This window comes from Periplaneta americana, chromosome 17 (genome assembly GCF_040183065.1).
Source record: "Periplaneta americana isolate PAMFEO1 chromosome 17, P.americana_PAMFEO1_priV1, whole genome shotgun sequence".
NCBI lineage: Eukaryota > Metazoa > Arthropoda > Insecta > Blattodea > Blattidae > Periplaneta > Periplaneta americana.
This window is the reverse complement of record NC_091133.1, coordinates 86,199,612-86,216,904: the sequence shown is the minus strand read 5'-3', so window position 1 is coordinate 86,216,904 and position 17,293 is coordinate 86,199,612. Positions and strand designations below refer to the sequence as shown.

The 17,293-nt window shown below is 36.4% G+C and overlaps 1 protein-coding gene across 1 annotated transcript in view; it reads left to right on the top strand.

Annotated features, from left to right (window-relative positions):
• Positions 1-10,011: 10,011 nt before the first annotated feature.
• The window catches only part of LOC138692915 (uncharacterized), a 235,279-nt gene continuing 227,997 nt past the window's right edge, over positions 10,012-17,293 (top strand). Inside the window, exon 1 of the mRNA XM_069816267.1 lies at positions 10,012-10,024. The gene's annotated coding sequence lies outside the window, so the exon portion shown is untranslated. The remainder of the gene's footprint in view (positions 10,025-17,293) is intronic.

Here is a 17,293-nt window from a genome sequence, read left to right as displayed (position 1 = left end):
AAGTTGTCATTTTAGTGGAGTGTCCGTTAACTCTTACAAGTAGATTATATACGGTATATGCCTATATGCGGACTCCCCTTTTGGCTGGGATGGATTCTTTCACTTTGTTGGCTTTATCGGATGTAATGCAGGCATTCCCATGGCACCGTCAGTGTAATTTCATTTCCACAATTTTTTTTTGCATTAGTGTAGGCCGAATAGATATTGTCTACACATCAAAAAATTAGAAAACGTAGAACAAGTTAAAATCCCAAACATATTGTAAATTACAGGCACAGGACAGCAACTCAGAAGGTGGTTATAAGAATTTTGAATTAAGTATGAAATGAGACGCGCGATTAGTAATTTTATATTCAGAGCGGATTAATCTAAATTCTTATATAACGATCAAAAATAAATTAAAAATATAGAGTTAACTTGAAATAGCTTGAAGGTTACTTAAGACAATTCAAAGTATTTTTAAAAACAAATTTAGAGTCAGAAAATGTTTTAAGTTTTAATGAATTTGACTGCATCTTTTCTCCCCTTGTTTCGAACGCACATCAACCCCCAAGACTTATTGTTCTTGCCGATGATGACAGCGAGGTAATATTTGGAGAAGTGAATCCGAGGATTTCATATGAGATTACCTGGCATTCACCGTACGTGTGACGTTAATGTTAACTTCGGAAACACGCAAACAAGTAATCAACCCAATGGGGACTCGAACCCGCGCCCGAGCACAGCCCGAGATTTGAAGTCCAACTTGCTACTGTTTGAGTTACTCTTATAAAAGCCACTGATCTACCAAAATGTAACTGCCAGAATTTCGGATCCAGCAACAAGATGGTAATTACGAGGCCATCGCGAGACACTTGTTAAAGGAAGCCGAAGATAGAGTGTCTATATTTGGTCTACAGGTGTAAATGAAGAGAAGTGGAGGATCACGAACAGCTGTGTCAAGCATGTGTGCTCAACAACCTGACAGAAAGGCTTTACGCTATGTTTGAGAGTTATGCTTACAGTTCGTATTAACAGCTAATGTTTTAGTACTTAACATTTCACGTGTAGTAAGTAAATGTATACAACTTATCACAGGGGGTTTCGATCTAGCAATTTTAGAAGGTTTTTCAAATACCCGGTGTCCGGTTTAAAACACCAATGAAGGAAATGCTTATAGCCTAAATGAAAATCTATACAACAAACGGAAATCTACCGAGGTTTGGTAGTGCACCTCTTACAATAATGTAACAATCATGTGGTTGTCATGAAATCGTAACTGAATTAAAATGGTAATAAAATTCTATAAAGCTGTCGACGCTCCAGGATAAAATGTAGTGTGTCCTTTGATTTTATTATAAACAAACTTGTCTCGTTACAAAAACACACATGATCTAAGTATGAGTTGTCTTCGTAAAGTTTTGCCAAGACTCCACTGGATGTTCAGTTCAAAATGTGTCTTGGCTCGCTGCATGCCGTCATGTGGCTAGCTGATGAGCCTAGAGAATTCAATCTTCCTACACTTCCGCAGCTCAGGTGTATAATCTAAGAGGCAGAGAAGTTGGCTAGCAAGTACGGCATTCATTCTGAAGAGTACGTGCCGATACGTACGGTAACGCCGGTAGTGGCAGGAATGTGAACTGTTTGGAAATACGTACTGTCGAGATATGGGGAGAGGGTTAAGACGATTACTTACGTATTTGTTGACATTAACTTCGACGGTCAACATGGACACGGGGCATTTGATTTGTGTTGTGGAATGTTACCATACGCAACCGATGATAACAAATACCCTGCGTACGACTTACCGGAGCAAAACACAGTTCGAAAGAGGTTATGGTAGCACACAGACCGTACAGACCGCCATCTGTTGCTACGACGTTCAAGTTATACCGTACACATTCTCAAGTTCAGATTGAAGAACGCCTTAAATAATAGGCAACTTCTCTAACATATAAACTGAAACTCGCTTCAAATCTGTGACCCAACAACAGTGACGTCATGACACACTTTGAAATGAACACCCAGTATATCTTTGGGCCGTGAATTGCTATGCAATTTGAATTTTGTATGCTCGCAAATGAGTCTTTTGTGCAAATAATTACGAGTCGTATTGCGAAGAAGTTGAAGTTGCAAACTTGCTAGTCGAGTTAATGTTCCTCGGACACTTGTAAATGAGGTTCGAATCTGTTCAATGTCTTTTGTAGAACATTTTCGTTTGGGATGCTTACCGGTTTCCGGTAACAACTCCCTATTTGCTTGAACTTTGTATCTGATGCTATTATTCTCTTATACTAAGGAATAGGATCGTCTGTTTGAAGGTTGACTTCCGAGGAAACTGGCGCTACACGTGTCTAACAGACTTTTTTTTCTTCTGATAACCAAAGAACACATGAGATTTTCTTCTTAAGCGTTCACATGATTGTAACTTTATGGAATTAACAGTTCGTTTATTTTTTCAATCTAGCTACGATTTCATAGCAAACACATCATTATAACAAATTAAAAGAGGTGCACTACCACACTTCGGTAGATTTATTTCCGTTTACCGTATAAATTTTAGTTACAAATTACGAAAGTGCACAAAATAACAGTAATCAGTTTCTGACAGAACGTTATTTTATTTTAGCTTATTATGATTTATTTTGTTAAGTTTATTTATACAGCTTTAACTCTGTGGTCATATCGCGTGTTTAGGATCTGTGGGTATACTAGTGGTAGTAGGCCATTGTGACAGCTGTTGAGTTCCTGTTTCTATTCTGTGTTGTAGATGGTTTGTGTTCATGTAACTGATTTCAAATTTTGATTAATGTTTATGATACTGATACTGATACCGATGTTTAGACTTCGAATTTTAAGTAGAAACCTATTTTAATTCTTAAAAGATGAGTTCATAAAAACTTGCAAGTACACGTTTCATATAAAACTAGCCCTATGCCTAAAATTCGTATTTTAATAGCACCCAAAAGTACCAATTTTGGCGACAAAGAGCCTATTTTGACCTATTAAGTATATTTTATCTCTAATAGGTCAAAATACTCATTCTTATTTCGAAAACTTGCATTTTAAATTCCAAATGTGTTCCTGGTTCTGTTGGAAATAAAGTACGGGATAAACTGGAGCAAGTTCTGCAGAGAAATGTAGGACTGATGGACCTGTATATTGCTTCAGATATCCTAGCAGGGAGGAACACGAATTTACAATGTAACATTCTTGTCCAACTAGTGTCAAAATTGAAATACGCTCCTTTTACTTCAGTGGATGTGGAGCGTTCATTTTCAGCATACAAATTTTTATTGAGTGACAGACGGTATTCTTTTTAGGTGAAAATTTAAAAAAAGTATTAGTAATATATTGTGAAGCTAATTATGGATATTAAGAGACAAGGCTTGGTAAAAATTGATTATACTTTACTTGTTTGTGTACTGAACTTATGTCTAAAGCTTATTTTTCACATTTAATTGTTTAGTTTATGTATAACTAGTTAGACATTTGTTGTTCTTGTACTTTTAGTAGTAGTAGTGGTGGTAAAGGTGTATAAAATTATTAAATTCTAGAAGTGAATACTTGATGATTTGGAACATATTTTTAAAGGAAACATTATTTTTTGTTAGAGCCTATTTTCAATTCTTTAGAGACTATTTCCTACGCTTTTAAGTCTATTTTAGACACCTAAAATTACATTTTAACAACCTAAAAATCCGTACTCTACTGATGATTGAGGCAGTGATGAATCGAGAACTTGAAAATAAAATTATTCTTTTATAGTCTATATTGCATTCCCATCAAAATTTCTATAAAATCACAACTATAAACTTTACTTGTCATATGATAGCCCATTGTCTTCCAGATTGAAAGGATAGCTGTAACCCTTCAGATATGCAGGCAGAGAATGTATTATGTACAGAAATATTCCAAGTTTTAAGGCAAAAGTGCTATCCGAATTGCAATCATCATAATGTCCAACATCCAGGAAAAAGGGGTGTTCAAGATATAGGATACTGTGGACATGCAATATTTTAAAGTTTTTTCCGGTTTCTATTAATTCTGTCCCAATATAAAGACGTGTCCAGGATACATAGATTTCTAACTAGAGGGTTTTATTGTAACATACTGGGAACACGTGCTTACAAAGCTCCAGGAAAGGTAAAGGCCTACAGTACTTATAATTATGTATGAGATACATCGTATAGATTCAGATCATGAATAAAGCCACCGGCGCGCGGCGTAAGTCTGACAATACCGAGTTGGTCTCGTGTTCTGAGGCTACGCTCGGGCGTGGCTTCGAATCCCGCCTGTGCTGATTACCTTGCTGGGATTTTTTCTCACTTTTCTCAAATTGTAAGATGAATTTCACGTATTTACTTAACGTCTCGTCTCGCTATGGCCAATTCTATTTGTCCTCTATGGTCTATTCATTTATAGTTTTCTGCTAAAGGACAAGTCTTTCACTGCAAACACAACATTTTTTGCCTTACTCTTAGTCTCCGCATATGACCCATATATCTGAATGTTGTCTATTACTGTATCTGATATCTTCTTCTGCCCTGAATTTTTCTCCCGTTCACCATTCCTTCCAGTGCATCTTTCAGTTGGCAGTTTCTTCTTAGCCCGTGAACTAGCTATTTCTTTTTCTCTTCTTAATGAGTCTGAACATTTTTCTTTCTCCACCCACTCTTTCTAGCACAGCTTTATTTCTTATTCTGTCTGTCAATTTCACACACTGCGTTCTTCTCCATATCCACATTTCAAATGTTTCTAGCCGTTTCTCTTCATCTCGTCGTAATGTCCATGTTTCTGCCCCATACAATGCCACACTCCACACAAAGCACTTCACTAGTCTCTTCTTAAGTTCTTTCTCCAAATGTTCGCAGAAGATTATTAACGGATATTATATCATTATATAGCTTTTATATCCAAACTCAGAGAATGATTTACTTTAAAGGACGATCTAGTCCTTAGCATTTATTCCTTCGGTAGGTAAGTAAAGTTGCAAGGTTCGTGAAATATATTTATATCACTCATATGTACCCTGTCTCCTATAGAGAACTCTCGTCAAAATTAATACACTTTTTCTCGTCCGCTATGAAATTTCTATCTATTTCTATTCATTGGGCCCTATCAGCTACTTAATACGCGTGGACTTGCTTCTTCATCATATGATAACGCAGAATTCCTGCATGGAAATATATGTACTCCGGTACATCGCTATAATATGACATGCGTATATAATCACTTAGTGATTTAAGACGGCGCTCATTCCGTCGTATCCGGGCATTAGTGTGTTGGACGTTGTGCCACTGTCACACATTTGTGACACAGTGCATGAGGGTTGGCCACTAAAGGGAAACTAAGAAGTGGAGCTTAAACTGAGAGGATTCAATCCGGCATCGGAATTGGAATCCGGTATGGCTTAGTGGATAGAGCGTAAGCACGTAGAGCTGAAAACCCGGGTTCGAATCCCGGTGTCGGAGATAATTTTTCTCCGCTCCACCGATCCTTCATCATATGCTAACGCAGAATTCCTAATTGGAAATATCATAGGCCCTATGTACTTTGGTTCATCGCTATAAAACAAATGCTAGGGAAGTGATAAAATTATAGCGATAAACAGCCATGATCGGTGAAACACGTTCTTTCGTACCGTTTTATTGGTCAGAAGTAGTATGACGTAGTAAAAGTGTAATAGTCAGCATAATCGAACTTCAACATTAAATTTCAAGCAAATCGGTCTAGAGGAATAATACTGACGATATCTTAACGGCCTTTCCCATTCCACTACAGTGTTGGGTTCCATTATGTGTACTGTGGTTATTGTACTGCTAATTAACTGTACTGAAGTACAGAAGTAGGATTAGTTCTGATTCCTGGATAAAAGATATTCAGCTTTGGCATACATTATAAGAGCAATGTTGAAGTCGTTTCTATTGAAAGGAAAACTAATTACAACCTGGTTAAAGTAACGGTACTTGTTTCCATTCGTTTTACTGTATATTATTAAGCATTTTCACCCGAACTTCATGTTAAAGTGATATAATATGTTTTACGTCTGGCGCATAAAATATTCTTCAAGATATCGAACAAATCGAGTAACAGATCTTTGAGTTATGAAACAAATTTTATCTACAAATTATCCCTATATACGGTGTCATCGGGAAATTAAAATTACCTCGAGATAGAGAAATTCGCTTTATGGAAGTTCAACTGCATTTTATTTAACGACTTCCAACTGCGGAGGCTGTTCAGAGACGAAAATCAACGTGGGCGAGAAACGGCCGACGAATTTTGCCTGAAGCTCTCTATCATGGACAGAATTATTTTATGTGCCGTAAACTCCCCTCCCAGAGGATGCCTGCTGAGGGTTTTATCGCCCTCTGCGGGGTTAGAACTTGCGAACCTCAGATGCAATAGCCATCATGGCAACCGCAAGACCACGAAGGACGGCACACAGCCGTTGCTTGCACTTTTAAGAGATATATGACCTTGTAAGACGTCGCGGAAACCAGTGTAATAAATACATGACAATGAACTTTATGCATGCATTTTGAGCATGGCGCAAAATTGGTGTCAGAAATGCTCATAAATTACACAGTACAGTAAGTCCCACTGCTTTGCATTTCATGCGTAAATACGTACAGTAATGCCTTGCTTACTGAGTAGTCAGTCTCACTGCCTAGCATACCAGTTAAAAAAATTAAAAGTCGTCTGTCTAAAGTCGATGGCGGAGAATTCTGCGTGACTTCTTCCATCTCGTAACACGTTTAAGAAGCAAATTCCTGCCACATTCCTCGAAATTCTTTTTCTTCCTCCCACCAATGTCTAGGCTTATCCCAAGGTTGGGAATTTGTCGCTCCAGTGTCTCCATAAGCATTCTACGTATTTTATTTTCTTTCTTTTGTAAAGGAGAGCTTGTTGTGCGCCTCGGACGGTCTTTTGATTTCTGCTTTATCATTGTACGAAACATTAAGAGAAAGTACTGTGATGCTGCAAAAATGCAGTTTCAGAGTTTCACAGAAGCACACTTCTTCTGCATAACTTACATCGGAAATGTTCTTACATCTATCATCTATCTGTCTCTCCGATCACGTTCTAAACGACTGGACGGGTTTTATTTATACACCGTGTCCCACTGAGAGGAATCGAGAAATAAGTGCTAATTTAAAGTATAAATAATGGTTTTATAACACAACTTTTTGTACAACTTGATGTAAAAACTCTCCGAGTTTCGGAGAACGGTCAGTGCAACTCGATGTGTACGCCTCGAGCTACTCTGAAGACATCCAAAAGGTACTCAACCTTCTGCCAAGTGTTCCATAACATTTGTGGAGTGAATAGCGCAGCTGCATTTATAATGCGCTGTCTCAGTTTTTCCAAAGTGTTAACTGTACCACGTTGGTACACAACATTCGTCATAAAGCCCCAGAAAGAGGTCAAGTCGGGTGTCCTAGGTGGCCAGGCAAGGGTTCTCCTTGTTGCAGAAAAACCGATCCTGGGGGAGTTGATCAACAATAAAATTTCTGCAACATGTCCAGATACACATTCCCTTTGATTGTCGCCTGATGAAGGAGAATGGTCCAATGACGCAATGTTCTACTGAATGGCGCCAGGCTTGTTTACACAATAAACGTTAGTGCGCATGCGCATGAACATGCAACTGTTTTTAAACATTGGTGCATAAACTTGGACAATTTTTGCATCTTGTCAGATGTAAATCAAAACAATATCTTCATCTGATTTTAAATGATGAGCGTTTATTTCTCGATCCCTCTAAGCGGAACACGGTGTATTTAGTGTCTAAAATACCATTTATTCGAGAATAATGCATATGAAATGGATGCGTAAGAAGAACAGTATTGCAATGAATGTCTGGAATAAGTAAAATTTGCAATAAAATAGGTTTGATTGTGAAATATATTTACATACCGTACCGTATATAAAATAGTGTAACACAACTATTTACAATAAACTAAAGAAATGCTTAAAGTAATTAAAAGTGAATAGTTGTCTTTTACAACAAACTTTAAACGTCTTTATTCGGGACTTCGATACTTGAAATAAATTATGAAAATCTATTTCTCGAGTTGAATTTTATTGTTTTCATTGCTCAAAATAGGCAATCCATTGAGTCATGGTGACAATTATTAAATAATATTTTAATAGCTTAAAAAGATACTTTGGTATTTCAGTTTAGTTATTAATTTTTTAAGTTTTAAGAATATATTGTGTATATTTAGGTAATATCACAAGACTCCTTCATTTTGATAAATTCATGACCTGCAAGCAATCGTGAATTTAACCAAAGTTAAAGAAAACCTCGCATGATGTTTAAGAATACTATTTCACAAATAGATTAACACATAAATAATTAAGGAAATAGCGCATGTTATTTATATTATATCGTATTTCATACGAATTAGTATGAAAAGAATGAAAATGTGTAAACTAATGTTAAATAATGACACTGCAACGGAATAATGGAAATATTAAATTTCATTATAATAACTTAAATATGAAATTTTAAAATGTACAATTATTATGGAAATAACATTTGGTAAAAGTAAATTTATTGGACGTACTTAATGCAGAGGAAATTGATGACAACTGATTACCTCTGAGTGTACTGATATTCAGGTTAAGGTTTCCTAATAATTATTCATTTATGTAAACAATTGAGAATCGCCAGCAACGTGATAAAAGTGACAATATAAGTCTACAATACTGCAGGGATAGATGACTGGGTTTCTCTGACACTCAACGGATTCTTATACGTCATTGGTGAATTGGTATTTCAGCAACATAGTCAATGTAATACGATTTCACAATATGTTTATAAATACCTAGTAATATACATTATTTGCGTAACATGAGCTGCTGCCAAGAAGTCAAAAGGAGAATAGCAATGGCAAAGGAAGCTTTTAATAGATCGTCTTTTGCGGACCTCTGGAAGAAGAATTAAGGAAGAGACCAGTGAAGTCTTTTGTGTGGAGTGTGGCATTGCATGGAGCAGAAACATGGACATTACAACGAAGTGAATAGAAGCGACTAGAAGCATTTGAAATGTGGATATGGAGAAGGATGGAGCGTGTGAAATGGACAGACAGAATAAGAAACGAAGCTGTGCTGGAAAGAGTGGCTGAAGAAAGAATAATACTCAAACTGATCAAGAGGAAAAAGAATTGGCTGGATCACTGGAAGAATGCACTGGAAGGAACGGTGAACGGGAGAAGAGTTCGGGGCAGAAGAAGATATCAGATGATAGACGACATTAAGATTTATGAATCATATCGAAGACTAAGAGGAAAGCAGAAAATAGGAAAGACTGGAGAATATTGGGTTTGCAGTGAAAGACTCGCCCTTGGGCAGAACATTATGCATGAATGATTACGTTATTTACTGTAGACCTACTTGCAAATGTCATTTTTCAAGCTGATATTAATTTCATTTTTTTTCAAATCTACAATTAATTTTATAATTATTTTTCAATTTCCATCCAGTGTTCTGTGTTTCACATTGCTATGTATTTTTTTCGTCCTCACTGTTAATCTTACTAGCGGTCCAACATACAATGTGTAAAGCTGAACATATAATTCAACTGCTAACCACACAGCGGATTTTCGGTCCCGATACTGAACGTTAGGTGTGCGTCAGATTCAGGGAGGCCACGAAACTCGTTGCTACGCTCCCTCCGTACGCCAAGAGACATGACGTCTTGTCGCTGTGTAGGGACCGAAAATCCGCTGTCTGCTGATAACAGCGCAGTACAGATTGTGCCAACTTTCTCACACGATCACAACCACAATAGCAATGCTTTATAGTTATATTGTGTGTGCCGAAATTGAACCGATTATCCAAGGATCATTAAATTTCCCTGTATTACGAAGTCTTTTTTTTACAGCAATTTGGATACTAATATACGGTAAAATCTATAATAATGACTACTTTCATTCACTGATGACCTCACTACAGGTCAATGTTTCTAGACTATATTTAACTTCTCTAAGTTCTTATGCATATCCTCTCATTTCTGCGGTCATCTCCTACTGCGGTGAGTGATTAGACTACTTTTATATAGGCCAATTTCAGCAGCCCTACCTGAAGGCCGCCATAAACTGTTCGTATTATTGTTTTTTTCTCTATCGCTGCTTTCTCAGAAGTTTCATTGGATCGGAAGTGGTTAGTTTACTGCTGCTGTTTATGGCACCAACCTGATTTATGACAACGTGAGTTAAAGCTTTGTCTTGTAGGCTATATAGCTGCATACGAGGATGAGTCTAACGTACATACGGGTCATTCCATGTGAAATCGGACAGAAAAAAAACCTTACAACTGTGTAATTGCTCGAAAAAAGTACATGTATAGAGGGGTAGGAGATACTTTATTGTGTGAAGTGTGTTCTCGTTTAGGTACATTAGTTTTCTTATTTTAAGGGGTTAGGTACAGCTTACAGTAGTAAAAGTTTGGAAATATTCAACATTTTTTTCCTCCATTACTGTATCTTGTACAATAATGAATATTAGTATGTGTAAAACACTATCCTTCTGCAATATGAAAAAAAATATTTGTACGATTTAAAAAATAATATTTACATTTTTTTAAATTCAGTTCACTGTGCAGTGATGAAGCGTTTCCCACATAACTCAAAAACTATCTACTATTCTGTGATGAAATTTCTTGTGTGCATTAATGCATGTCATATCTACAATATGATGCAAGATCACTTCTCTATCTTTGATAGATTGTCTGATAAAAATAAATTCATTTTACAAAATGGTCAAATATCAGTATTTTCTTCTAACACAAAATAAAAAAAAATTATTTATTAAAGAATGTAGTTGAAAGAGCAAGATATTATAAACATGAGATTCAGCAATAAAATAAAAGAGAGAGAACATGAAAAAGTTAACAAGTTTATGAGTAATGAGGGAAACGCTTCATCACTGCACAGTGAACTACCACCATTATGAATTTTGAAAAAAAAAAAATATATATAAATATTTTTTTACATCATAAAAATATTTTTTTCATAAAGCAGAACAGTGTTTTGCACATACCAATTTTCATCATCGTAAAAGATACAATAATGGAGGGAAAAAAATGTTGAATATTTCCAAAAATTTTACTGCTGTAAGATGTACCTAACCCCTTAATGAGTTAAATGTATCGCAATTCCGTAAAAATATCCAGTTCCAAAGGGCATAAACTTGAAATGACTTATGATAAGCATTCAAATAACCTCAGGAATCGCCTCCATAAACCGGGAGAGAAGTTTATGAATCACCCTGTATATTTTATATAACAATGATATGACTTTATGACAAATACGATTATTATACACCGTCTCAGGAGCTGTAAAAAGTGTTCCACTAACTTCTCTTATCTTTAAGAAAAACTAGAAAATACTGATGTGACGTAAGATGTAATCAAATTACCGTCATCAGTATCCCAATTCCATCGTGATTTGTAAGTGAAATCATCACTACAACAGATAGCTGTGTTTTCTTTGAGGTGCAACCTCTCACTTCGTAGCCTTGGAGTTTCTGACATCATTAAAGTCGTGCTTTAGTAGAATTACAGTGAATTACAAAGCCTGGCTGATTATGGGATATATAACCAACAAGAAACAGTTTAAGTGAATTCAAATGTCGAGACACTGAAGATGGTGTGAAGTATGGAAAACATAATGCGCTTATATTATAAATGCTTAAATAATTATGAAATTATTGAGGTAATGGGCACAAGTTATATATTTTTGAAAACTATAAGAAATGAGCTTCCAGATGAGGCAAAAGCATTATTTACCAAAATTTTGAAGAAATCTGACATTTATAGAATCGATGTATACCTTAAGAGACGTTGCAGTACTATTTTAATATCCATGAAATTGACCAGCATTTATCGAGGAATGACACAGCTGTATTATACCCTATTTTATTTCAAGGAGTGCAGTTCGGTGTTCAAATAAGCCACCGAACTGCACTCCTTGAAATAAAATAAGGTATACCTCTTGGCGCTGTCGAAACCACTGCACAGTGGAGAGGTAGACTCCACTTAAATAAAAACTCTTTATTACGTTATTTTCATCATATTTCACTATCGAATATGCAGGATTTGAAGCTTAAACTTCGATATGATAAGTCGATAATTGTGGACTGTGTTATTACAGACTTTCATAAGCAATGAAAACACGGGTTAATCACGTCTCGACATTACTGCTACGTGTTCATCTCCGCACTGAATGCTGTTGACGATAACAGCGGCGGACGTGATCAGAGTTAGAATATGCAGTCGTGCTGGGAAGAGGGATTTCATATGTAGACCTTGAGAAGGCCGCCAGCGTGGAAACAAAGGAACGGATATACAGAGAGCTGGGATCGAAATCAGAACCACGGGAAGGAAATCAGACTCAACACTGTGTGGACATGTACTGGCATTGTGAAGTGGGCTGTCTATCTCGCAGGCAACAGCGGAATGCAGACTGTCCACTCTGGATTTTGTGCAACACAGATCCAAGTTGAAGCTATGGAAATTCCAAGAGATCTCTGTCGGTAACATTGAACGGAGGAGACAATGAGAAAAAGAGCTATAGCACGTCTTCAGATTATATATATATATATATATATATATATATATATATATATATATATATATTCCTATATCCTACCTTACTCGGAGTCAATGATTGCTGCTCTTCCTGTTACCTCTTCTGCGAATCCTACTACTACTTCTAATTTTAAAACTACTGTACTCCTTTCTTTTCTGCCACTATTCCTTTTCTGTCATTACTCCCCCTCTTCACTTGTCCTTTTTTCCCATCTGTTACTTATCCTCCCTCCCCTCCTCCGATACTTCACTTACCTCATTCTCTGCTACTTCTGGCGCATTCTATGCTACTTATCCTACTCCCTTCTCTGATACCTGTCCGAACTCCTCTGATAAGTCCTACCTCGTCCCCTGATACTTGCTCTACCTTCTCCTCTGATAAATGTCCTAGATCCTGCTCTGATACTTGTCCTCTGGTTCTTGTGCTACATCTCTTGTGATACACCCTTCTCTGATATTTGCCCTACGCCTTCCTCTGATTCTCGTTCTACGTCCTCTTCTGATACTTGTGATATACTCTTCTCTGATACTTGTCCTACGCCCTCCTCTGATACTTGTCCTACATGCTCCTCTGACATTTGTCCTATCTCCTCCAATATTCGTGCCACCTCCTTCTCTGATACTAGTCCTACTTCCTCCTCTCATACTTGTCCTATCTCCTTCTCTCATACTTGTATTACCTCCTCCTCTGATGATTCTATCTACTCCTCTAACATTCCTTTCTCCTCCTTTGATACATCTCTTACCTTCTCCTCTGATACTGCCCCCACCTCCTCCTCTAATACATCTCATACTTCCTCCATTGCCGCTTCTCCTAAACTCTTCCTCTGCTAATTATCCTACCTCCTTCTCTGATAAGCTCCTCTCTTCCTCTGCTATCTAATCCTACCTCCTATCTTAATTATAATTCCTTCTTCTCTCTTATTTGTTCTATCTCTCTCTTCTGCATCTGATACTTCTCTCGTCTGAGATATTTCTCTTCCCTCCTCATCTGCCATTTCCCGTCCCTCCTAAACTACTTCTCCCTTCTCTTATACTTCCCCTGATTTCTGCTAATACTATTCCTTCTGCTATGTCTCTTCCTTCTTCTACCCTTTCAATTTCTTATTCCTTTATCTCCTCTTTCTTTTAGTTCTTCTATCGGCTCTTTTTCTTCTATTTCTTTTCAATTTGCACTATATCCGTTCTCATTTTTCTTTGGAACATCTTTTCTTGAATCTCTAAATGTTTTCTTATATCTGTATTGATACATGTAGATTACTTAAGGAATTCTCGTAGTTCCAGACATTTTATTAATAAGTTCTGATCCTTTCTGTCCAATTTTACTGATAGCCTATAACATATGAATATTTTACCTCGAAATTAGTTTGCCATAATGCATATAACAGTTAATTTGTATATTGGATGTCGTGTAAAATGATATTCCAATTCTGTTCACATCCATTATCATGTTGTCTTGTCAATAGTTCCTCCGTAACTCATCTTATGGTTTTTCAATGACAACTGGATTTGGAAATAAATCTGCTCCATAATGTCTATGTCCGACACAAATCTCACACGATCCAGTCAGGATCTCTTTCTGTGAGCAGCCGTTAGCTGACTGAGCTACGGTTGAGTCCACTAACAGAAATATGGCGCAATTCCTGAGATGTGACGTCAATACGACACCAGGCAACAATTTCGCAGCGATAACGGCAATTTATCGATACTTGTAGAGGGATTCGAACCTTCACCCATGGTCTTTATACGTAGGTTAATATTAATGTCATAAACGTACGTGTACTATGTCAAGCTATTAATGTAACTTCTACAAATGAATGTAATTTTGCTAACTGGAAGAATGTGAATAGATTCCAAGAACAGTTTCCTTGTTACCTCCTCTAACAACTTGTCACGTAGAGGTATTGAACGGTTTTCCCCGAACCCTCCATGTTTTTACAGCTACATTTTCAGGTGTTGTGCGGGACATTGAACTGACTAATCCCTCAAAACAGGAAGATTTTCGCGCAATGGTGCCAACATTACCATGACGGCTAGTTCCGCCCCACTTATAGCAGAGTGAAAACAATATTCCTCGGAGAAAACTGTTAGTAATTAGGAGCTTCCCCGTAACTCCCGCGTTACCTGGCAGGTTGTCTCGGCCGGTTTCGTAACACGGGCCCGGAGGATGCAATTACATTTCAAGTTACGTCCAACGCAGGCACAACATGCTGCATGCTTGCGGACAATATAACGCGAATAAATATTTGATGTTACTGAAAGCTACTGCAAATTAAAGGATATTTTGAAATAAAATGCCCTAATGATGTAGGTCAATAACTGTTTTCGCCAAATTTTAGTTCAGGTTTCTAGACTTAATTTCTTAGAAAGCAGCAGTGTGTATCAGAACAGCAAAATTGAAGCGATGAGATCAAGAACCACTCAAGTCCACTTGTGACCGAAATAGAGATGTTTATACAACCTGCTATTTCGTTTCCTTTTCTATCCATTAAGTTAAAGAATCAAGGATGTGATTTTAAACAGTACTTTTTCATGTTTTGTATTTAAGAACCATTTAAGTCCACGCGTCGAGAAGGTTCTCGCTAGGGTCGTCTTGCAGTTGAGCGGGAATGGAGCTGTTAGTTGTTTTATGGCTTTGGTGTGATCGTGTTCCTCTAGTGTTGTGTTAAAACTAAAAAGAATACTGTACGTTTTTTATTGCAATATTGATTTAATATAATAAGGTAGGCTTACGTAAAAATTAGTTTTGTAGTGATATATGCACCATTCATGTTATAACATAGTAAAGCGAATTAATGGCGTGTGTATACCTACGCTTTAGATAAATAATGAATGAAAAACGGCTTTTCAAGTGATGGTAGAGAGACCAGTGACAAAAGAATGAAGCAGCCTTCATCTTGCAAGCTTAATATAATCCGAAAAAAAAATTTAATAAGGTAGCAAAGAGCATATTCATCGGAAAGGGGAACATATTGTACGAAAACAGGGGCCAGACTTTCTATGCTGGCACATTCCTAGCATGCAAGGAAAGGCCCAATGTGTGTAATGTTTCGCAACGTTATACTGGTGAACTGAAAATGAAGCTACCAAAGCAGCTGATATAAAAAGTATCTGGAATGAATTCTTCCAAACCATCAATTCACATCTCTTTTTGATCGTCTAGCAGCAGATGAAGTAAATGACAGTGAAAGTGAGATACAGAGGGTTGGGATTATGAGTAGTGAAACAGATAAACAACTTAAAAACAATAAATTTAGTAAATATATTTTATTAAAAACATTCTTATTTTTCTTTCTTACCGTCTGGCATCTGGTGAAGAAAATGGCAAAAAAGCGAGAGTGATACAGAGGGTTAGCAAACTGAGTAGTGAAACACATTAAAAAAACAGAATTTAAAAGCTATAAGTAGGAACCTACTATTTATAATAATAATAATAATAATAATAATAATAATAATAATTATTATTATTATTATTATTATTATTATTATTATTATTATTATTATCATCATACATATTTACGTAAGTTTAATCTCAATGACAATAATAATAATAATTAATAATAATAATAATAATAATTATTATTATTATTATTATTATTATTATTCTCATTGAGATTAAACTTACGTAAATGTATTATTATTATTATTATTATTATTATTATTATTATTATTATTATTCTCATTGAGATTAAACTTACGTAAATATGCATGAATATTAGGGTAATTTGTCAATAAAGCCATTACCATATGGTAACAGGTATTTCGATGAATGTGATCAATAACCATTAATTTTTTTGCAATTTTTAAATTAATTTTTGGATATTTCCACAAGCGTCACGGCTTTAAAAAATGGTGTACTACTGTGTTTTCATCTGTAAGTCAACCAGAAAAAATTACATGAAAAAATAATGATTAGGTAAGAAAGAAAAAAGGGTTTTGCATTTTTATCAAACCTTGTGTAAATGGATTTGAATGGTTACTGATTTCATGGCTTCAGTTTCAAACAAGTTAAATTAAGTTCAAGTTATCAGTTTAGCTCATTACCCAGCAGCAAACTGGAGATTTATTGTCTCTGCGAATGTATACAAACTTAATGAATAAAGCCTTACAAGACAAAACATCTCATGTCCTGTTTGAAGTTCCTTAGAGCAGCATTCACTTCCAGTCCGCCAGGTCCTCTGCATCTGATGTAAAGCCATGCATGCACAATAGTTGGACACAATGGGATGTTAATTTGGTTTTGTTGCGGCTTGTTTTTTTGTCTAGCAAATTGCTGGCTGGTAGAGTCACGGACCCTACAGCATCCACAGGCGGGCCGCAAACAGCGGCTATGAGCACTGGGAAGCCCGTGAGGACAGTGTGAAATGTACCGTAACCATCCTTCGCAATACAATATAAGAGTTATGAAGCTATACAGATAAATGTGATCTAGAGAAATTTACATAAAGCCGATTCAATACTCCCGATTAGGTAACTACAAACGTATCGTTGTTTTTTTTTATGAAATGAAAGTTAACCCGAGGGAAACAATTTGTGGCGCGACTCTGTTGGAAACGAAAGTTAAATGTTTTGTTATGGATATGGTATTTAAAAAACCCTGACCTAGATAATGGATCCTCCAGGTATAATTATAAACCATTTATTATCTACGTCAAACTTAGAGCTTAGCAGAGGTATTGGAATAGTGACTGATCACTAGAGCCCGAATTTTCAT